The sequence below is a fragment of the Equus quagga genome, chromosome 18 (assembly GCF_021613505.1).
Source record: "Equus quagga isolate Etosha38 chromosome 18, UCLA_HA_Equagga_1.0, whole genome shotgun sequence".
Lineage (NCBI taxonomy): Eukaryota > Metazoa > Chordata > Mammalia > Perissodactyla > Equidae > Equus > Equus quagga.
In genome coordinates, this window is record NC_060284.1 from 1270915 (window position 1) to 1293300 (window position 22386).

General features: G+C 44.8%; 1 long non-coding RNA gene across 1 annotated transcript in view; it reads left to right on the forward strand.

Moving 5' to 3' along the window:
• Positions 1-1320: 1320 nt before the first annotated feature.
• Positions 1321-22386, forward strand: part of LOC124229770 (uncharacterized) — a 49197-nt gene continuing 28131 nt past the window's right edge. Inside the window, exon 1 of the long non-coding RNA XR_006885984.1 lies at positions 1321-1417. This is a non-coding gene — a long non-coding RNA (uncharacterized LOC124229770). The remainder of the gene's footprint in view (positions 1418-22386) is intronic.

Consider the following 22386-nt stretch of genomic DNA (forward strand, 5'->3'; position numbering starts at 1 on the left):
GCCCAGTTTCAACCTTCTGCTCCCCCAGCGTCGCCCAGTTTGCAACCCTCAACACAGACCTGAGTCACGGTCAGGAACCTTTAGTGGAGAGTGGGCGCTGCGTGTCTGGGTCGGCTCTCCAAAATTGGGGTGGAAAGGAGGAGGAAGAAGAGAGCGACGTCCTTCCTTAGCTGCTGTGGCTGCTGTTTTAGGTGTCCCTGGGCTAACACGGCCTGTCTCCCAGGAAGCTTCCACATCTGAGTCTTTCAGGAGTTGGATGTGTGAGTTACCTGGAGGCACCTGGAGGCCCACATACTGTGTGGCCCTCTGACATCAGTGTGAGTGACACCCACTCCAGCTGATGTCTTGCCATCCTCCGCTCCCAGTGTCTGCAGTTACCCTACAACCGTTCTCACTGGGTGACCTTCAAGGAGCTTTAAATCCAGTACTTTCCAAAATATCCCCTTGGCCCTGGAGAACTCAGGCCCCACTTGCTCGCTGAGTGGTGGAGCGAGACGGCTCCTCTGCTGCACTTTCTCTTTGCCCGTCTGTTGCAAACTGCTCCTCTGGCCTCCCACCCTCAGGTGCTCCGATGGGAAGTGAGCACTACTCCTTGAGTTCACATGGGCCCCCAACCTCTAGGGAAGGGAGCACGTGTCAAGCTGCCAAGAACCTTCTCAGTTTACTCTGCCGGGGAGGCAGCACCCCCACGGGCCTGGGAGTGTCTGGAACACAGCGGCGTCCAGCAAGCAATGAGAAGCCAGGCTCCCCTCTTGTAGGCAGCCCCAATCTCTTGGAATTGTTCTCTTAGAGCTTCTCTCATTTGGCCTGAGAGGTGGCTAACTCGTGGGGAACAGAGGAGAGAGGGCACAAGAGTCCCTATTCAACCAACAACTCATTGGTACGAAGTTCCTGTTTAAGTAAACGGAGTCTGAGAGTCCTACCTTTTCTGACGTGGGTTGACTGGGGTGGTGGGTGTTGCAAGACTATCTTGGCCTGCCTTTCAACAGCCTCTGCAGAGGGATACCTGGCATCTGCGAAGGTGAGGGTTCTTTTAACCTTGCAGCTGTGGTCTGGAGTCCGAAACAAGAAGAGTCTCATTTATCATCCTGCTAAATAAACTTAAATATGTGTACCTATAATATTTTACCAAATGGGATTGTATTATTTGACAACCTGCTTTTTCTTCCTTAAAGTAAAGTGGCCCATTGCACTAAATGTGCTTTGAAATGTTACTTGAATACTTGTGAGAGGGAGACAAAGATGCTCTCCAGCATCAGTGACATGTGGGCTGCATCCAAAAGGCTGAGTCACAGCCCTCCAGGGAGAGAAAAAGGGAGACCTTGTACTGAAAGATGTGGAAGCAAGAAAGAACATTCACTGTTGTGGGAAGCGGAAGGAGGGGAGGAGACATCTGTCTGTCCTGTGAAATTCAAGGGTGAGTACTTCTTATTACTATTGCTATGATTATTAGTTTTATTTTCAAAAGAAGAAACTGAGATTTTGCCAGATTAAGAGATTTCTCTACAAGCTACTAGCCATGAAAGGGAAAATCCAGAATTCAAGTTGAGATTTCTGGAACCCAAGAGGAAACTGAACGTAAGAGGGAAGGAAGAAATCAAGGAAACTGAAGTCCCCCTGTGGGAGAGGGGGCCCCGGACTGCGAGAGCCGGAAGGGGAGGAAAGCCCGCTGGGCGGCTCCCGCTCCCTCGCTTTTGTTCTCGGAGAGGCCCAGGATGTTGACCGCCAACTTCCCTCATCTGATGAGTGAAGTGTAATAAATGTGTGCTTTTCTGTTTTGTGCAAATGTGAGGTCATTTCCAAAATTAGCCTGTCCAACTGCTGAAATCCCCGAGTTCCCAAACTCTCAGCAGGAAACAGGCCGTGGACGTCCAGATGTTTCTCCTCACAGTGTTCGTCAGGGTAGTGTTTACGTCTATCTTTTTCTTGTCAAATCATGACTTTCTGAAATGCTTTATTACGGTGACCGATCATATGCACAAAAGTACTCAGAAGGGGAACTGAGGGAAGCTAGGGTACAGGGCGACACGTGGCTGCCTGGCCAGTGATCCGGCTCAGACAACCCTTCCTGGGATCCCCACTTGCAGCAAATGCTGGGAGCCTACACATTCACTGCGTCCGTGACTCTGCTGAGACTGGTCCTTTTCTGTAGGAAGAGAACCAGCATGAGCAACCACCTGGATGACCCCGCTCTTCAGAGGTTAGGGAGGAAAGGGACCTGCCTGCAGGTCTGCAGTCTTCCAAGGGGCACGAACCCCCACGGAAGGGAGCTGACCGCCGGGTGAGAAGGGGCTCTCTCCTGAGCATCATTGGTTATCTCTGACCTTGGGCTGGGACCTGGCCTCACACTTCAGATAATCCTCACAATAGGCCCACAAAGGTTCTGTTCTCACGCTCTGTTTGTAGATGAGGAAATGGAAACCCAAGAGCGGTTAAACCACCTCAATTTACTCACCTAGTAAGTGGCTGAGCCGGGAGCGCAGCCTGGATCTACTTCAGCCCAAAGAGAGCCTGCCTTTGACTAACCACTACGTCTGAGTGTAACGCTACATAATTCTGTCCTTAAAAAAAAGGCGTGGGCCCACGTGTTCTGACTCTCCAAAGGGGAGATGGGATTTTGCCTCAGTTGCTCACCACAGCAGGACTGTCTGCTTTTCTCTCTGGTAACTGTTTGTGGGTCACTCTCTCTGCATCTACGCTGCTTTGCTCAGGTAACCGGGCCACTTTTGATCACTTTTCTTGCCTTCCTTTTCGGCTCCATTGTTTCATTCTTTGTTTGAACCCCAAAGGAAGATGTAAAAGGGACACAGCACATACCTGGCAGGTCACGGTGATTAGCAATGGAAAAAACACCCACACTGGATCCTGGAAGCCTTTCTCCTGCCAGGAGTCTGGTGACCAAAGAGATAACATATCGAACTTTCGACTGATACCACACTTGATTAATTAGTCTTTCTTCCTCCTCTTTAGTTATAATTTTAGCAGTAACTCCATGCTGTTTGTCGCACTTTTAAAGGGAGGGAAGGAAGAGAAAAATGAAGATAAACATGCACAACTTTATTTGGACCTGCTATGTCTCATTAGTAATTTTATGGTTTTGGTGTAGAGTAATACTTAGCACAGAAAGGGCATTTTCTCTTTCTATTTTTCTAACTCGGTATTTACAGTCATGTGCTGTGTAATGACATTTCGGTCAACAACGGACCACCTATACGACAGGGGTCCCGTGAGGTTAGTACCATACAGCCTAGGTGCATAGTGGGCTGTACCATCTTGGTTTGCGTAAGTGCACTCTGTGATGTTTGCACAACGACGAAATCGCCTGACGACGTCTTTCTCGGAATGTGTCCGCAGCATTGTGATGCACGACTGTAAATTGGTGTGTCCTCTTTGGCCTGGCTAGAGACATGTGTCCATGCGGCATGCACTTACTGTGTATAAGAATGGGCATAAACAAAAGGCAGACATCTGCTCACCAGACCTGCCCCTCTGTCGTCTTCTTAAGCACCAGGGGCAGCGTCTCAAGTTCGTCTCCAGTCTGACTTTGCAGGAACGCTGGGCTCTGTGGTGTTGTTGTCTCTCACCTTTCCTGGGAGTTTATGGGGGCTTTGAAGTTCCTCTGAACAAACAGGGTCTCTGTGTTCACTTGTTGCTGAGCCAAGACTGGGGCCCTGCTCCATCAGCGCCTTATGGAGTGCTCAGTAATTTCGGCTCCCACCTTCTGGTCCTGCTCGCTTTGCAAACATCTGGAGAGAATTAGCTCCCAGGCCTCTGTAACAGGCCCATTTTGTGGTTCTAGGGAGAGTTGTGTGCTGGCGGTGTCGCTGCCCTTAATGAGCTTTCTTTATGGTTTTTCACTGTAAAAGGTGCCCTCGTTAATATTAATAGACAGAGAGAAAGCAAAGCCATCCACCCCTATTCTGCTCCTACCTTCTGGACGGCGAGTGAGACCTTCACGCTGAAAAGGAAAGAGTAAATATCATGAAAATGGGAACGAAGTACAAGATGAAAGAACACATAACAATGGTAATAACAATAATGTCCAGGAACCTGAAATGAGTTTAGTCTATAACTGTGCGATTCATACGATAACTGCTGGCTACATGTGGCTATCGAATGCTGGAAATGTAGCTAGTACGTATTAAGATTTGCTGTTAGTGTAAAACACACACTAGATTTGGAAGACAGTACAAAAATATAAAATAATTTTTATATAGATTATATGCTGAAATAATAACTCGGAGATATAAGGTTAAAGTTAATTTTACCGGTTTCTTTTTACCCTTTTGATGTGGTTATTAGAAATCTGTAAATTATGTCAGTGGGTCGCCTTTGTGGTTTACATCACGTTTCTGCGGGAGCAGTGCAGAAGCGAGCAGACAAATTTCATAACAGGATGCGACGGGACTTGCAGGAGTCCCGTGACTGGGAACCCATGTGACATCGAAGCGAACAGGAGAGGCATCAAAGGAAGTATTAAGAAAACGTCATCCTGAGTCTCAACAAACAGGAAAAGGAGGCTATCAGAAACTGCTGATGGGCAAGTCTTTTCTCGGGACAAAATTCTAGAATCAATTATTAAATACAACATTTATAAGCAAATTAGGAAACAAGTAGATGATTACAAGAAACTGCCTGAGTTCACTAGAAACAAAGCATACCACATTAAATTCACTACCATTTTTGATTAAGTGACAAGACTGACAAATCCAGGGAATTATGTAAACATGCCTGAATTCAGCAAACTACTGGACAAAACTTCTCATGGCATCCTTATAGCCAGATTTTAGAAAGTTGTATTGGACAATAGTAAGTAGGTAAAAACAACAACTGGCTGAATATCTGTGTTCACTCTTGAAAATCTATTTTAGGGAGGCCTACAGGAGAGGTCAAAAAACTGAAAAATTAAATTAATATGGATGTCAAAATTAATACTCAGAAAATAATGGATTGATAATGAGAATGTGACATATAACCACCGTAAATGTAAAGCACTGAGTTCCTAAAATGGGTTGTGTAGGTACAGCACCAAGGTGGCCCAACCTGAAAATAATGCCCAGGAAAAGAATTAATTTTTTAAAAGCAAAACCCAAACTCTCTGTGTAATATGCTTGTGGAAAATATCATAGGAAGTAGTAGTCTCACTTTATTGTACTGAACTGGCCAAATTTAGAATATTTGGTTCAGTTCCTGGATAACCACAATGGTGAAGGGATCTTAAGAGTTGGGAAAGAAGGCTGTGCAGCCTGAGAAAGAAAGGCTCTGAGAGTGGCAGGAAGCTGTGACATAAAGTTGTCACTACACAGAATGTGGTTATTCTGCTCTGCTACAAAAAAGGCAGATCCAGAAGCAACTGCTGGTAGTAACAGGAAAGGTTGGAACAAGCCACTGTGAAGAAGAATTTTCAAATAATCTTGGAGCTCTCCCTTGGAAAAACTGCATGGAAGACAATAAATGAGCTCCTCCCCTCCAGAGTGTTTGGTGGAGGCCAGAAGGACATCATCACGATGTGAGAGAGGGTGCTTCTACAGTGGGGGAGGTTAAAGCAAGTGAGATCTTTACATTTCCAATTCTAAGGCTGGAAATCCTGTTATCAGAATAGGGAGTCTTAAGATTCTCTACAGTCTTCTGCTTTGGTGAAATCAAGCTGCATGTCATCTGGAAGCTTCGTGCAAATGATTAGGCCCCAAAATTAGACTATAGGAAACCTAGCCCACAGCCGTCTCCCTGCCTGTCTGCAGGTGTGGGAGGGAGTGAAGGCCTGATGTGTAGTGTTTGCCAATTTCTGTGGTGTAAACTCTCCCACCAGAGCAAAGTTTAAGCAGCCCACAGCTTAACAACTGGCTCACAAATTTCCTGGAAATTTAACACGGTTCTCACAAGCCAGTGTGAGCTGGCTTCAGTACACCACTGCTAACACATCACTTAGCAGTCAGAATGTGGTGTCCACAAGACAGAACCTATAAATCAATCAAATTTTGGTGTTTTTGAAAAAAAATATTTGCTGTGGGTCAGACACTCTGAAAGGCGCTAACATGTGACATAGTCTTTTTCCTCAAAGACCTTAAGGCCAACTTATGGGGAAGGGGAAAGGTTGGGGGAGCAAAGATTAACGCACACAGGAAAAATAGAAAGTATTTTAGGACACATAACAGTGCTGACCATATAGGTCTGTGCTAGCGGGGCTTGGAAAGCAGTGAAGGGACAAGAGCTGATGCTCGTTGAGTGTGGAAATATTCCATGCGCTGTGTGAGCCACCACTTCTGATATCTCTGGAAACATAACCATAACCCTGTCGGGGAGCCCTTGTGCCATTGTATGGGTGAGGAACCAGAGCTCAAAAATACCCAGACGTGTACCCCAGGCTGCACCACTGGCAGTAGCACCAGTCCATCTGAATCCACACCTCAGACACGTTCCACCACCCGTTCCCCCCTCTGCATTGTCAGGGACGGACGAGGTAAGACTGAAGCTTACCTTCAGTAGGTAGGAAGGAGAGTAATTAAATGCCTCCTTCAAACTAGAGGTCTATGGGGCCTGCCCCGTGGCTGAGTGGTAAGTTCACATGGTCCAATTCGGCAGCCCAGGGTTTCACCGGTTCGGATCCTGGGCGCAGACATGGCACCGCTCGTCAGGCCACGCTGGGGCCACGTCCCACATAGCACAACTAGAAGGGCCTACAACTAAAAATACACAACTATGTACTGGGGGGCTTTACGGGGAAGAAGAAAGAAAAGTACAAAACAAACCCTAGAGGTCTACAAAGCAGGAGGATAGTCCCACCTGATTGTAGCTGACAGGTCAGCTTCTCTGTAGACAGTGTCGCTCGGAGCCATGGCCGGTGCTCTGACTCTGACAGCAAGGCCAAGCAGACTGCCACCGGCCTTGCCCCCAGCCCAGCCACCCGCACTAAAACGCTTCTCCCTGCCGCTCTGTCACACTGACCTGGGTGTAGGTTCGAGTTTTTGTTCAGAATTCCAGCTGTGTGAGTTAAGGAAATAAACAGATGGCTGAACCTCAGTTTCTTCCACCATAAAATGAGAAATCAGGCTATGTGTCTCACACCTTGTTGAGATTCAATGTGCTAATTTTAAACAACACCTAGCACAATGCCACATAGAGTAAGCACTCGACACGCTAGGTTCCCTTCCCTCCGTGGAGGGGCGTGGTGTCTCCCGGGCTGGGTTGCCATGTGGATCTTTGTGTCCCCAGCAACTAACCTGGTGCCTGGAAAGAGAACAGGAAACCTTGTTTAGTCACAGTGCTGATTCATACTCTGGGCACAGAAATGCCTTTTACATTAAATACAGACAGTATCTGTGCACAGGTAAAAATCCATTCCAGTGTCAAGAAGTCGGTGTACACTTTTCTCCGGGCTGGTCGGTCTGGGCACACGAGGGCATCCTGACGGTTGCTCGCCTCCATCTGACAGCTGCCTCTGTCTGTTATTTACTTCAACTCGGTGTCATCTTTTTGCCGTGACCTTTCAGTTCTGGTGAGCTGTTTGTCCCATTACACTAACAAGTGACAATGCTGGGGTTGTCACGAAGGGTCCAAGGGCTGGATGGTAGAGTTCAGGTATTATGGCAGCTCCAGGCAGGTTCAGTCAAGGAACCAGGTGGTGAAGGTCATGGGGCTGTGGGGAGGCCCTCTAGTTTTTATGAAGGGCCGTGTGCCCACCCCGGCAGCCTGCAAGGATTGACAGTAATTGCGTGAGTGGGAGCTGGAAGGGACTGCAGCCTGAGGTTGTCAGGGTGATATGAAGAGCAGAAGAGTGGTCCGCAATGTCCAAAGCTCCCTGGGCTGGAGCTGCGGTTCCCAACAGTGCTAATTCCGCTTTCCGCCAGCTCATCACCCCTCCCAGTGTTGCCTACCAGGGTGTGCCGACGGGCACTCCCCAAGTGTGTGCTGCAGGGACCAACTATGAAGCTCACAATGTATTTTCTGTGGAAGCTGGCTCTGATTTTAGCAGACAGCACGAGCTGTTGTCTGGTTTTTATTAAATTCCATAAGTAAGAGAGTAACTCATACTCCAGAATGTTACAGACTCACTATTTACATAATGAGACTCTGATTGAAAACTGTTTTGTCCTTTTCTGCTTTTCTCTATTTTGCAAATTTTCTTTAATGAGCATGGAGTACTTTTATATTAAAAAAATAAACATTTTTTGAAAGAGTACGAGTTTCACGTCAGAAACAGAAGTGCGAGCAGGGAACTTGTCTTGCCGGAGGCTTTGAAACCATAATCCGCCAGCTCTGATGCTCAGAAAGTCGTCTTATGGGACGTTTTTCTCCACTTCCGTAAATTTGGGTGAGCTTTGTTCTTAGCCTGCCAGTTGAAGGATGGGAAATGCATGTGTGATCAGCGGGATGAGTAACTGACTGAATTCCCTCGTACCTACTGCAGTTTGGGTTCTGGGTTAAGCACTTGGAAAATGATGACTTTTCAAAAGCTGGGCTTTCTCATCATGGAAGGACAAAAGAGATGACAGCTCTGTGTCCGACAGTTTATTGAGCATCAGCTGTGTGCCAGGCACTGTCCTGGGCACTGAAGACACAGAGCTCATTTGTGTCTTCACTCTAGTTAGGAAGGTAGATATGAAAACAGCATTGTAACAACAGAGGGTGATTCAGGGATGAGAGGCTGTAGGTGAGTGGTCAGGGCAGGTTTCACAGAGGCCAGGACATTTCAACAGTCTTCACTTTAGTGTAGGATTTACTGAGCAGACCAGGCGTGTTTGGGTGGGAAGAGAGTGGTAGAGGCAAGGAGAATCTGGCAGAAGGAAAAGATGGCAGCATAGTCAGACCTGGGGTCTACCTCATTCAAAGTCTTCAAAGACATCACCATTCTTGTCCCAAATAAGAAGCTGGGCTAGTGGGCCACTCTGAGCCCCAATTCCACCCGACACCTATTTGCCCCACGCGGACCCAGCATAAGTACGGTGGATGATTCAAGAACATGACATCAACACACAAAATCACTTCATGATCAGAGAGTTGTCCTACTGTGTCCTACTGTGATGCTTCCTGTCCTTTTGGTGACATTGCAGAGCAGGGGCTGGCCCTGTGGCCGAGTGGTTAAGTTTGTGCGCTCTGCTTTGGCGGCCCAGGGTTTCCCTGGTTTGGATCCCGGGCGTGGACATGGCACCGCTCATCAGGCCATGCTGAGGTGGCGTCCCACATAGCAGAACCAGAAGCACTCACAACTAGAATATACAACTATGTACTGGGGCTTTGGGGAGAAGAAGAAGGGAAAAAAAAAAAAAAACAAGATTGGCAACAGTTATTAGCTCACAATCCTTAAAAAAAAAAAAAAAAGAAATTGTACAGTTTAAACTGCGAGGCCTCCCATTCCAGAATGAGAAATTGTGTATTAGGATTGGCGTAATAAGTACTTAGGTTTGTATAACCTCCTGGAACTCCCAGGATGGCTTTTCCTGAGAGAAATTATAATCTGGACATTGTCCTAACACCTAGACAGGCGGGAAAGGGAAGAGATGGTGCCACCAATGGGGGTTGCTTACACCGTGGGCGGCCTTCCAGTCCAAGAAATAAAAATAACTGTAATGCAATTTAATCTTTACTGAGCTCTCTTGAAGGATATCAGAGGGAATCCCAAATGCACAGCAAAACCTCCTCCATTGCCTCTGCCCGTCTCTCTGGCCGCGTACATCACACATTTGTGGTTGTCCTCCTGATTCCCTCCTCCTCCCTATATTCCTCCAGACTCTCCTAACCCCGCTACAGGAGCACGTCTTTGTACCCCGGCCCGCTCCCCTTTCTGAATCTATTCCTCCTGTGGCTGGTAGCTCTCTCTCCCTTTCTAAGTAAATCCATTTCGCCTCTCCAGCCCACTACTCCAGTCAACACCACGGTATTTTTATATTCATGGCAGAAGTTTCAGAGGCAGAATGGGGGATGCTTTGCAGACGCTAGAATACCCAGGACGGTGACTCCTTTTCCTAGACAAGGACTTATTCCACCTGACCAGCAGGCATGTTTAGGCCCTGCTGGCAACGTTTCTTTCTGGCAGCTCCCATACTTTAGGCCTTGCTCACCCTAGAGACGTAAGATTCCCGCTATCAGAGAAGCTCGATGTAAAATGATCTTCATAAGCCTATTTTCCCTTAACTCACTTAAGTCTTTCATAGCCAATTTGAGTCTCGATTCCTGTACTTGTCCAAGAGGGTTAACCACAGAACACTACTCCTCGAGAGCCTGTCTCCCCCCAGCCCCGAGGGCAGGGCAGTCCACCAGCACTGTCCTGGAAATGGAACGCACCCATTTCCTGTTGTATTGCGTATGTGTTGACATGAATTGAATCTGGGCATAAATTTCTCAAAGGGTCTTTCAGTCCTTTGAACCAAGTATGAACCAAGTGTCACTGAAGTCATGAAACCTGGAGCACACGACTGCCCTTCACCCTGCCCAGGCCACTGTACGAATGGGTGACCGGGCCACCTTCCCCTCACAGATTTCCTCCAGTGTCTATGCTGCGAGCCAGGGCTCTTCAAGAACAGAGAAAGCCACTTGTTTTTCCTTTCCTTTGAGGGAAGTGATGAGATGACAGCTCTGAGCCCATTCTGGTACTTGAAGAGTTAATCTGCTGCCCCCCCCCAGCGGCTCTCTGGGACCCCCAGCTCCCAAAAGGGGAATGAGTGAGAGAGGGTGACGTGAAGGGTGGGTGCCTTGTGATGGGGCATGGTTCCCAGTGGCTTTGTCCTTGCTCCCAGAGTGCTAGGTAGATGGAAGGGCTGGCTTTTTGACAGCGTCTTCTCTCCCGCCCCCCACCACAACTGGGCTTGTTTCCTCCGGACCTGAGGCAAAGCAGTGGTAGAAGCAGGATTTCTTGCAAGTTTTCCGCCGTGGGGTGCTGCAGCAGCTGTGACCCCGGCTTGATTTTGATGTGGACTTCAAGGGCGCCGTCCCCAGCAGGGGGAACATTCTTACCTCAGGAGCCTATTCACATTGGTAGCCTTGGCAGGGAAAGTTCCAGAAGCTTTGATTACACAAATACCTCTGCTAGGTACAGGCCCCTCTTGGCAACCTGGAGAGAGGGAATGTGCATGTGGGCTGATTAAACCAAACGACCCGTTTCCTCTGCTGGGCTGGGGGCTGGGGCCTTCAGCTTGGAAATGAGTTTTCCCTTGGCTGTGTTGCCTGGAAACTTGGAGGGTTTAATTAAGAGTGGGGAGGATTTTGGCTTCTGCAGCTGCCTCTACTCTCCCCCAGGGTTGCTGAGTGTCTGTGCGTGTGTGTGCGCACGCACGCTCACTGCGCATGTGTGTGTCCCCTGCAGTGCAGGCCAAACCTGTCTGGAGAAGTGAACTCTGTACCACGACAGATGTGACTCTTTTTATTTCAACTGATTTCAGTTAATAACTTTTCACCCCGTGAGCCACAGAGGCTGCGTGTGGGTTGTGCATCGCATACTGGTGCCTGGACAATGGGGGTGGAGGGGGCAGCATCACCTTATTCCTGCATCCATTGAGGGCCAGTCTTCAGAAAGCTTTCTAAATGCTCCTGAGTGAGTCCCAGAAGGACCACGCTGGGCCGATGGACAGGGCCCGCCTGCCCAAGACAGTCGTCTTACTTGTTTAGGGAAAAAGAACAAATAAATTAAAATACAGTATTTTTAATCCTTTTTTGCCTCAATATCCTGTATTAACCTCAACATTACCAGTTAGTTCTTCTCCCATCTGGAGATTTTGAAGAATTGAGGACGAATTTTCTTTTCCACTTTTCTTCAGTATGTTTGTATTTATTTATTTTTCAACTGCAAACATAACACGTACACATGTTCCAGTTATAAAAGGATTCAAGACAGAAGTGTAACCTCTCTTGCCTCAAGGCAGGTCTCCCAGCTGGGGTCAAGGTCGTGTTGGTCAAGGTCGATCTAGGCACATTCTCATCCCCCTCCTCTTCTTCCTCCCCTCACTTCTTTTCTCCCTTCCTTTCCTCCTCCCTCCAGAGGCAGATTCAGAGACGTAGTCCCTTCCTTCACAGGGCGCGTGGAAATGAGCGGTCCCATGGGTGTGTGTTAGTTCCTAGGGCCACCACAACAGGAACCACAGCCTGGGGACTCACGACAGACACATGTCGTCTCACAGTCTGGAGGCTCTGAGTGCAAGACCAAGGTGTGGGCAGTGCTGGCTCCTCCCGAGGCTGTGAGGGAAGCTGTCCCAGGCCTCTCCCGCAGCTCCTGGCAGCTTGCTGCATCTCTGCTGTTCCTCAGCTTGTAGCTGCAGCCCCGTGACCTCCACCCTCATCTCCGCCTGGCCTTCCCTGCGCGTGTCTGTCTCTGTCCATATTTCCTGTTTGTATAAAGACACAAGTCTTATTGGGTTAGGGCCCACCCTAATGGCCTTCCTTTAACCTGGTTACCTCTATAAAGACCCTGTCTCCAAAAAGGTCTGATTCTGAAGGTTAGGTCTTCAGCATCATTTAGGGGATACAGTTCAACCCACAACACCAGACAAAGTGGCAGCTATGTGTACTTGGTACTGTGGTAGTACCCAGGAGGGACTAAAAAAAAAAAAAAAAGCCAGTAATGGGGTATATTAACGTAACTACTTTCTTCTTTTCCTTTTTGAATTTAATATTCATTTTCATTAGCTTTATACATACACATTTCTGAAAGAGTCAGTGGTTTTACAAGGCTTATTATGGAACATAGGCATCAACAAGCCGTGCAGTGCTCTCAGCTCCGTTGCACGCTCTCAGAGGCAGCCCCCTCCAACGCTTCTGATTCTGTTAATACTTGACTGCACATTTCCAAATGACAGATGTATGTCATGTATGTTGTCACATGATCTTTCGATTATAGATATTATCTATTGGCTTCCCGACACAGAATATGGGGACTTAGCTCATGCTAGGACCCTGCTGCATGCACACACACACACACACACACCCCCTAGCAGGCCATCTGCCGAAGATGGTGACGTTGCGCTCTGGTTAGATCAACACCCAATGTTCTCGTCACCACGACTGTGAAGATGCTGTAGATGGCTAAGTTGTGTGCGATGCCTAGAGCACTTCTCCTTCCCATGCAGTCTTTCCACCTGGAGTGAATAATTGGCTTGTTTTTTCACTTGCTTGGTTTTTAATGAACTTATCACTAATCAAATCCAAATTCTGCCTAGCTGTGTAAAAGTCTCTCAAAACATTCAAACACATGAGTAACTGTTGAGTTTGTCTTCTTGAGACCTTGCCCAGAACCCCCGGACCCGCTCCAACCTGGCACCGAGGGTCATGTGACCAGCCTGTTTCCCTGGGAACCGTCAGTGTAGGCCTTTCCTCTGAGACTGGTCAGCTGCCCGGAGAAGACTCCTCAGTCCCCCGCTCAGAGGATGTGTGGGGCTGCTGTGTTCTGGGAGCTGAGCGCAGGAAGAGAGCGGGAGCCCACACACCCGGTCAGCCCATCAGTATTCCTTGGACCCTTCTGTCTCCAGTACAGCCCCCTCCCACACCTCCACCCTCCCGACATGTCCAGTTCAGGAATGCCCTGTTTACTGTCTCTGGAAAATAAATCTCTCCTGTCACGTACTGCAGTGAACAGGGATCAAGTGGCCACACAGCATGGGGGTGGGGGGGCGGCAGGGACCTCTACCTGCTTCCACAGTCTCTCTGCCCACCCTGCTGTTTCAGCCCCACCTTCACACTCTCTTCCAGAGGTACCCGGGGCCACCAATTCCTGCGCTTGTTCTCAGCTCTGAATGTGAACCAAGGCTCCTTTGGAGCCCCCGGCAGACAGCACACAGCTTTGTTGCCCGGGTCCCAGGCCATCACCGTCTGTCGCAGCATTTCAGCTTCCCAGGTTCTGCCATCTTCTCCTTCCCTGTTCTCCTTGTTTTTGTGTAGTGCGCTTCAAAAAGAAAGAGAGCAAAATATTTGCCTCCAATTTGTCAGCTTTAACTCGACAGCCATTCTTGTGCTTTAACCATCATGTGCAGGAGACATTTTCAAACTCCAAGGGAGTGATCCTATTCCTGGGCTTGCAGAAGTTGTGAGTGAGTTTAGGGAGAACAGAAGAACCTCTCCATGCTCTGTGACCTTCAAACACACGCACGTGCCCACACGACTGCGTGCTCATCCAGCCACGCTCTCTGCGTAACCTACAGCCCACCTGGGTTGAACGTTTGGAGTCACCAGCTCCAGATTCTTATTTTATTCTCTGTGTTATTTTCTTACATTCCCCAATTCTTTCTTTTCCTCTCTCCAGTTTATTCTTGACAGCACAGCCAAAGTGTTCCTTGTAAAAATGCAAATCCTATTATCATATGTCAGTGCCCTTCTTCAAAGCCTTCAATATCTTCCCTTTGCCCTTAGAACAAAGCCCCGCTCTCCTCTCCTCTCCTCTCCCCTCCTCTCCTCTTGTCCTACAAGCCCCCTGCAGTCTGGGCCTGCCCACCTGTCTGCTCTCACGTTAGTCTCCCCTCCCTGGCTAAGACTTGGCTTCCTTGGCGTTTCTCAGTTCCATTTCCTCTGCCTGGAAAGCTTTCCACCTCAGCCCCACAAAGGCTCTTCCAAGAGAGACATTCCCTGGCCCCCCGTCCCTCCCCCATGCACTAGGTTAATCCTACATCACATTCTCCCACGACACCCTGTACTTATACTTGATGACCCGCTAGCTGCATGTTCCGGCTGGACTGGAAGCACCGTGAGCACGGGATCTTTTTCTGTCTTGTCGATATCATAACCCTGGGACCCAGCACCAGGCCTGGCACATAGGAGGCAATCAACAGACATTTATTGAATTAATTGCACTTTTCACCTTAGATTTTTCTAGTCTTGGCTCCCACCTCACCCCAGCATGCTCTCCATTCTAAATCTACTGTTCTAATCGGGGAGAATAGTAGCTAAATATTGGAACTGTTTGGTCTGGGAAGATGTTCATAAACCCCTTTCTGGATCGCTGGGCTTGGGGCCTCCATTTCTCTCTCCCCGTGGAAAACAGTCTAAGGTGTCCTCAGGACGCTGGAGCCAGTGACCAGGGGTCTCAGCTTATTCTGCTGGCCCTGGAAGCAGAAGATCCTCAACCTCACAAAGAGAATGAGGAAGACTGTTTGCTTTTCGTAGGGGATCGGGGATGTTCGTTGTAGCAGTAAAGTTCTCAGGTCATAGGAGTGCTCTCATGAAATAAACCAAGCGGAGGTCCCCGTCACAGAATTACAGCCGCAGTAACATGTGTAAAGGTTGCCCCAGATTTTCTCTCATTGCTTTTCTTACATGAGAGAAAAAAAAGTAGCCCACCTATACAATAATTGGAAGTTTGAAACTGAAACTATTTGTTTCCTCGTCTGTAAAAGGAGGAGGTTGAACTAAGGCCCCAAAGGCTGCTCTGAAACCGCGTGACCTCATCCTGTGACTCTTTGTAAGAGTTGTTCACAAGAACTCCTGGGTTTCTGAAAATACGTTGCTCTTGAGGAAATCCAAATTTTATCACGAGGTTTTAAAAAAATATATAAACACCTTTATGAACTTGGCAAAGAATCAGGTGAAGAATACTGTGGGTTTGCCATCTGCCAACAATGGTACCATTCTGAAGAGTTCTGTAGCCAGCGTTTTAGTTCTCAGCACAGAAACACATGAGGGCTGGGAGGCTGGGATCCTCAGCAGCAGCTTTGGCTCCCTCTGTCTTTGTACAGGGACAAAAAATGACATAATACTTGCCTAAACGCAAAGGATTTTAAGTATCCTAGACTTTTAAATAAATAGATAAACAAATAAAAGAACCACGTGATACTTTGTATTATTATTCAGTAAATATTTACTCCCTTGCACATCCCATTAGGGGCTTTAATGTTGGGTTGGGCCGTGCAATTTGCTTTGACCGATGAAATGTTTGTGGACGTGGCACACACCTTAAACATCCTTTCTCACTTTAGCTTCTGTCTTGTGCACCGTGACCTGCCGTGAGATGCCCTGCGTAACTACCGTCCCTTTAACCTGGACTCCAAAATAAAACGTGAGGAGCAAATATAAACTGCGTCCGCAGACCCTCTCAACTGAACTCAGCCCAATTCAACTGAGTCACAGTTGATCTGCAGACCTTTGATGTGAGAATAAATGCTTGCTCTTTTAAGCCACTGAGTGTTTTTTTTTACTGAGGTCATGTGGCTTATAACATTGTGTAAATTTCAGGTATACATTGTTATATATCAGCTTCTGTATAGACTGCATTGTGCTCACCATCAATAGTCTAGATTTTATCCATTACCATACATATGTGCCCCTTTACCCCTTTCACACACACCCCCACTTCTCTTCTGGAAACCATTAATCTGTTCTATTTATCCATGTGTTTATCTTCCACATATGAGTGAAATCATACGGTATTTGTCTCTCTCTGTCTGACTTATTTCACTAAGCATAAGACCCTCAAGTTCCACCCATGTTGTTGCAAATGACATGATTGTCTTTTTATGGCTGAGTAGTGTTCCATTGCATCTATATACCACATCTTCTTTACCCAATCATCAGTCGATGGGCACTTGGGCTGCTTCCACATCTTGGCTGTTATGAACAATGCTGCAATGAACATAGGGATGCATAAATCTCTTTGAATTGTTGATTTCATGTTCTTTGGATAAATACCCAGTAGTAGGATGGGTGGATCATATGGTATTTCCATTTTTAATTTTTTGAGAAATCTCCATACTGTTTTCCTTTGTGGCTGCACCAGTTTTCATTCTCATCAGCAGAGTTATGAGTTTCCTTTTCTCCACATCCTCTCCAATACTTGTTATTTCTTGTGTTATTAATTACAACCATTCTGACGGAGGCAAGGTGATATCCCATTGTTGTTTTGATTTACATTTCTCTAATAGTTAGTGATGTTGAACATCTTTTCATGTGTCTGTTAAGCATCTGTGTATCTTCTTTGGAAAAATGTCTGTTTGTATCCTCTGCCATTTTTTGATTGAGTTGTTTGTTTCTTTGTTGTTGAGTTGTATGAGTTCTTCGTATATTTTGGAAGTTAACCCCTTGTCAAATATATGATTTGCAAATATTTTCTCCTAGTTGGTGGGTTGTCTTTTCGTTTTGTTGATGGTTTCCTTTGCTGTGCAGAAGCTTTTTAATCTGATGAAGTCCCATTTGTTTATTTTTCTTTGTTTCCCTTGCCTGAATAGACATGATATTTGAAAAGATACTGCTAACACTGATGTCAAAGAGTGGACCGCCTATATTTCCTTCTAGGAGTTTTATGGTTTCAGGTCTTACATTCATGTCTTTAATCCATTTTGAGTTAATTTTTGTGTATGGTGTAAGATAATGGTCTACTTTCATCCTTTTGCCTGTCGCTGTCCAGTTTTCCCAACACCCTTTATTGAAGAGACTTTCCTTTCTCCATTGTATGTTCTTGGCTCCTTTGTCAAAGATTAGCTGTCTGTAGATGTGTGGTTTTATTTCTGGGCTTTCAATTCTGTTCCATTGATCTCTGTCTGTTTTTCTGCCAGTACCATAATGTTTTGATTACTATAGCTTTGCACTAAAATTTGAATTAAATGAGTGTGATACTTCCAATTTTATTCTTTTTTGTCAGAATTGTTTTGGCTATTCAGGGTCTTTTGTTGTTCTGTAAAAATTTTAGGATTCTTTGCTCTATTTCCATGGAGAATGTTATTGGAATTCTGATTGGGATTGCATTGAATCTGTAAATGGCTTTGGATAATACAGACATTTTAACTATGTTTATTCTTCCAATCCATGAGCGTGAATATCTTTCCATTTCTTTATGTTTTCTTTGATTTCTTTCAATAATGTCTTATACTTTTCAGTGTATGGGTCTTCCACCTCATTGATTAAATTTATTCACTGGTATTTTATTCTTTTTGTTGCAATTATAAATGGGATTATATTCTTGATTTCTCTTTCTGCTAGTAGATTATTGAAATGAAACTGATTTTTGTAGGTTAATTTTGCATCCTGCAACTTTGCTGTATTTGTTGATTATTTCTAATAGTTTTTGGTGGATTCTTTAGGGTTTTCTATGTATAGAATCATGTAATCTGTAAACAGTGAGAGTTTCACTTCTTCCTCTCCTATTTGCATCCCTGTTTTTTTTTTTCTTGCCTAGTTGCTCTGGCTAAAACTTCCAGTACTGTGTTGAATAAGAGTGGTGAGAGTGGTCAACCTTGTCTTGTTCCTGGCTTTCAGGATGGCTTTCAGTTTTTCCCTGTTGAGTATGATATTGGCTGTGGGTTTGTCATATATGGCCTTTACTATGTTGAGGTACTTTCCTTCCATACCCATTTTATTGAGAGTTTCTATCATAAATAATGTTGGATCTTGCCAAATGCTTTCTCTGCATCTATTGAGAGGATCATGTGATTTTTTTTTTTTTTTTGAGGAAGATTAGCCCTGAGCTAACATCTACCGCCAATCCCCCTCTTTTTGCTGAGGAAGACTGGCCCTGAGCTAACTTTATATGTGGGACTCCTACCACATCATGGCTTGCCAAGTAGTGCCATGTCCACACCCAGGATCCAAACCAGTGAACCCTGGGCCGCCGAAATGAAACGTGTGCACTTAACCGCCACACCATTGGACCAGCCCAGACTATGTGGTTTTTATTCTTCATTTTGTTAATGTGGTGTATCACATTGACAGATTTGCAGATGTTGAACCATCCCTGGAATAAATCCTACTTGACCATGTTGTATGATCCTTTTAATTTATTGTTGGATTCTATTTACTAATATTTTGTTGAGGATTTTTGCATCTATGTTCATCAGTGATATTAGCCTGCAATTTTTCTTTTTTATGTTGTCCTTGTCTGGTTTTGGTATCAGAGTGATGTTGGCCTCATAGAATGTGTTAGGAAGCATCCCATCCTCTTCAATTTTCTGGAATAGTTTGAGAAGGATAGCAATGAAGTCTTCTTTGAATGTTTGGTAGGATTCACCAGAGAATCTGTCTGTCCTGGGCTTTTCTTTTTTGAGATGTTTTTGATTACTGTTACAATCTCTTTGCTTGTGATTGATCTATTCAGCTTCTTTATTTCTTCTTGATTCAGTTTTGGGAGGTTGTATGATTCTATGAATTTATCCATCTCTTCTAAGATTATTAAGTTTGTTGGCATATAGCTTTCATAGTATTCTCTTATAATCCTTTGAATTTCTGCGGTGTCCATTGTAATTTCTCCTCTTTCATTTCTGATTTTATTTATTTGAGTCTTCTCTCTTTTTTTCTTAGTGAGTCTGGCTAAGGGTTTGTCAATTTTGTTCATCTTCTCAAAGAGCAAACTCTTACTTTCATTGATCCTTTCTATTGTTTTCTTAGTCTCTATTTCATTTATTTCTGCTCTGATTTTTGTTATTTTCTTCCTTCTACTGACTTTGGGCTTTGTTTGTTCTTCGTTTTCTCATTCCTTTAGATATAGTGTAAGCTTGCTTATTTGAGATTTTTCTTGTTTGTTGAGGTAGGCCTGTATTGGTATAAATTTCCCTCTTAGCACTGCTTTTGCTATATCCCATAAGAGTTGGTATGTTGTGTTTTCATTATCTTTTGTCTCCAGGTATTTTTTGATTTCTCTTTTGATTTCTTCATTGACCCAATTGTTCTTCTGTACCATGTTGTTTAATCTCCACATATGTGTGACTTTCTCAGCTTTTTTCTTGTAGTTGATTTCAAGTTTTATAGCATTGTGGTTCAAGAAGATGCCTGATATGGTTTCAATTCTCCTTAAATTTATTGAGACTTGCTTTGTTTCCCAATATATGGTCTATCTTTGAGAATGTTCCATGTGCACTTGAGAAGAATGTGTATTCTGCTGTTTCGGATGGAATGTTCTAAATATATTAAGTCCTTCTGGTCTAATGTCTCATTTAAGGCCACTGTTTCCTTGTTGATTTTCTGTCTGGATGATCTATCTATTGACATAAGTGAGGTATTAAAGTCCCCTACTATTATTGTGTTGGTGTCAATTTCTCCCTTTAGTTCTGTTAATAGTTGCTTTGTATACTTTGGTGCTCCTGTGTTAGATGCATATATATTAATAAATGTTATGTCTTCTTCATGGAATATCCCTTTTATTATTATATACTTCCCCTCTTTGTCTCTCATTATCGTTTTTATCTTGAAGTCTGCTTTGTCTGATATAAGTACAACTACATCTGTTTTCTTTTGTTTGCCGTTTGCTTGGAGTATCATCTTCCATCCCTTCTCACCGAGCCTATGTTTGTCTTTAGAGCTGAGATGTGCTTTGTGGAGGCAGCATATTATTGGGTCTTGTTTTTAGATCCATTTTGCCACTCTGTGTCTTTTCATTGGAGAATTCAATCCATTTACCTTTAGAGTGATTATTGATATATGAGGGGTTATTTCTGCCATTTAATCTTTTGTTTTCTGGTTGTTCTATATTTTCATTGTTTCTTTTCCCTTGTATTTCTGACTGCCAATTCAGTTTGGTGGTTTTCTGTGATGATCTTCTAGTTTTCTTTTATTTATGATTTGTGACTCTGCTCTGATTCTTTGTTTTGTGGTTACCATAAGGTTTGTATAAAAGATCTCATAGATGAGACGGTCCATTTTCTGATAGCCTCTTATCTCCATTAGCCTAAGCAGGTTCCATCTTCTTCCTCTTCCCCTTCTTTGTTTTTGTTGCCACAAATTAGTCTTTTTTGTGTTGTGAGTTTGTGACCAAATTGAAGTGTTTATAGTTATTTTTGATGCTTCCTTTCCCTTTATCTTTTATTTTATAATTAAGTCTTTGCTAACTGATTCTGATATAGAGCTACAATTTTCTGATTTTATCTGTCTATTTATCACCTTGCTCAATGCTTTGTAAACCTTTGCCTTTTTGATTCAGGTAGGAGGGCTCCCTTCATCACTTCTTGTAAGGTAAGTCAAGTGGCAATGAACTCCCTCAGCTTTTGTTTGCCTGGGAAAGCTTTTATTTCTCCATCATATCTGAAGGGTAATTTCTCTGGATAGAGTATTCTTGGCTGGTAGTTTTTATCTTTCAGTATTTTGAATATATCATTCCACCCTCTCTAGCCTGTAAGGTTTCTGAGAAATCTGTTGAACGTCTGATGGGGGTTCCTTTGTAGATTATTTTCTTCTGCCCTGTTGCTCTTAATAGTTTTTCTTTGTCATTGACTTTTGCCAGTTTTAATATTATATGCCTTGGAGAAGGTCTTTTTGCCTTGAGTTTATTAGGAGTTATATTAGCTTCATGTACTTGTATGTCCCAGTTCCTTTCCCAGGTTTGGGGAGTTCTCAGCTACTATTTCTTTGAATAAGCCCTCTGTTCCTTTATCCCTTTCTTCTCCCTCTTGAATACCTATAATCCTTATGTTACTTTTCCTAATTGAGTTGATATTTCTCAAAGAATTTCCTCGCTTTAAAAAAGTCTTAGTTATCTCTCTTCCTCCAACTGAATCATTTCTAGATTTCTGTCTTCAAGCTCACTAATTTTCTCCTCCATAAGATCTGCTCTATTTTTAATGCTTTCTGCATTATTTTTTATCTCACTAATTGTGTTCTTCATATCCAGAGTTTCTTGGGGGTTTTTTCAGAGCTTCAATCTCTTTGGTGAAGAATTCCTTCTGTTCATTCATTTTATTTCTGAGTTCATTGAACTGTCTTTCTGAGTTTTCTTGTAACTTGTTGAGTTTCTTTATGACAACTGTTTTGAATTCTCTGTCAGGTAGACTGTAATCCTCTGTGACTTCAGGTTTGGTTTCTGGAGATTTGTCATTTTCCTTCTGTTCTGCGGTGCTACTGTAGCTCTTCATGGAGTTTGATGAGTCGATCCTCTGCTGGTGCAATTGTGGTACTCACCACCTTTCCTTATTTGGGTAAGGCCTTGGTTACTTTGGTTCTGAGCTGCTTCTGGTTGTATCTGAGAGCCTGCACTTTCCACCCTCCACTGCCTCTGCCAGAAACGTTATCAGTGCCTTTCTTGTGCCAGTTGTGCCTCTGAGGTTACTGGTGCCTTGCTGCTTAGGTGTTGCTACAGTCTCTGCTCACACCACCGGGCTCACCAGGCTGAAAGTACTTCTGCTGCTCCCGGCGCCACCTTGTTCCACTGCTTCCCAGGGGTCCAGTGCACCCACCTTCAGATGTGTGGCTACATGGATCTCTCAGGCATCCTGTTGTGCTGTGTGGGGAATCCTCTGTTGGTCAATGCATGTCCATTTGGTTGTAACTTAGAGGGTAGACACAAAGGGAACAACCCACTTTGCCATGCTGATGTCACTCCTCAGCCACTAAGTTTTGAGGTGACTGATACACAGCATTATTATGAAAAAGCAGACTAATACAGGATTCAGTGTGCGTTCTCATGAGATATAACATGATGGTTAACAGTATGGTTTCTGAAATTTGACACATCTTGTTTTGAATCCCGCTTCTGTTATTTGCTAGATGTAAAATGTT